This window comes from Fulmarus glacialis, unplaced genomic scaffold, assembly GCF_000690835.1.
Source record: "Fulmarus glacialis isolate BGI_N327 unplaced genomic scaffold, ASM69083v1 scaffold20391, whole genome shotgun sequence".
Classification (NCBI taxonomy): domain Eukaryota; kingdom Metazoa; phylum Chordata; class Aves; order Procellariiformes; family Procellariidae; genus Fulmarus; species Fulmarus glacialis.
In genome coordinates, this window is record NW_009191132.1 from 15305 (window position 1) to 16833 (window position 1529).

Here is a 1529-nt window from a genome sequence, read left to right on the forward strand (position 1 = left end):
GTGCTGATGAAGTGGGAGTTCTTCAGCACGGTGAGCCCTGATTTCCCCTCTGCACCCAAACTCGAGTGTTAACACCTCCTTCACGCCTGGAAAAAGTCTCTTTGGAGCCACCCCGCAGGGAGCGGGATCCCACGCTCAGCAGGAGCGAAGCAGCGCAGCACCATGGGGGTAGAGAGGTAAGAACTGGGCCAAAAAACCTCAAAACCCTGCTGCAGGCACCCTGTCAACTGGCAAGAGGGTGAACAGTGAATACCTGGCCCCAGGCTGGCACAGGGCGACCTCCTGGGCTGGAGAGCCCCAGCTCCCGCTGCCCCTGCTCCTGGCACGGGTGCCCGCGGTCCCGCTCCGCCCCAAGCTTCTGCCAGACTGCGGGGAACAGGGGCTGCTTCCAGGAGGCCGGTACCTCCTGCTGCTCCGAGCAGGCAGAGATGAGGCCATATTGCAAGCTTAAAAAGGGCGGGGGAGCAGGGAGAATTAATGGTTGCAGCTTTGCTCTCAGGCTGAGATGGGAGCGTATATCTGCTTCCACAGACTCTGGGAGCTATTGTAGAGCAGCGACAGGGCTCTAACACACCGCGCTCCCACCCCAGTGGGCTGGGGCCAGCCTCTTGCTAGAAAACCGGGGCCTGAAAAGCCATCCTGGTTTCGCTGATTTTGCAAATCCAGGGAACTTGGCTTGCAGCAAATGTTTCCAGGTCTGCAGTGTGCAAAGCACATGTGTTAATGCATCATTAAAGTTGATCAAACAAGCACTGAATAGGCTGGAAGTCTGGGGAGGGGGAAGGAAGGGGCTGAACTTTGGGTTCACATCCAAGGAGTCGTCAGAAGACTGAACATCTGACTTTACAGTTGAAATAAAGAGAGCAGGAAGGGGATCAGGTTGCAGGGGCCGCTCAGCAGAGGAGCAGCGACAGGAAGCCATTATTTTTTATGAGCAGTAGCCACTGGGGGGAGCGAAAATTGCACGATGTACAGCTTCCCAGCAAGGCACTAACAGATTTTAGTCTGAAATCCCAGCTGGACAAAAGAGCATCCCTGCTAGCACGCCCAGCTCGCCCCTTGGCCGCTCCCCAGCTCTCCTCCGAGGGAGCACAGGCTGGTGCTCGAGCAGGCACAAGCTGGGAAAGCTGGAAGGTAACGGCAGGGCTCTGCGGGGCACTCGGCTCAGTCAGTCGTGCAGCTGCTTTGGTCCCAGCCTGGCCGGTAATTTGGGACAAGGCAACCCCTGATGCCTTAAGCGCAGAAACCCTCCTTGCTTTGCCTAGGTTGGCACCTCAGTCACACCGCGGCGATGGATGCTGCACCTCTGACCTCTGCAGAAATACCGGCACCCTCCAGCCCCCCAAGCTAATGTTGTACCTCCAGGGAGAAAGGACCATGTTTAGGGTTTGCCCTACGGCTGTAGCGATCATTTTTGATACACAGCAGCAGAAGTGAGAAGCAAGAGCCTGTCCTGCTGCCTGCTCGCAGCAGAGGCATCCTGGACAGGCAGAGCTGGACGAAGGCGGAAGGAGGAGGATGCGGGCCAG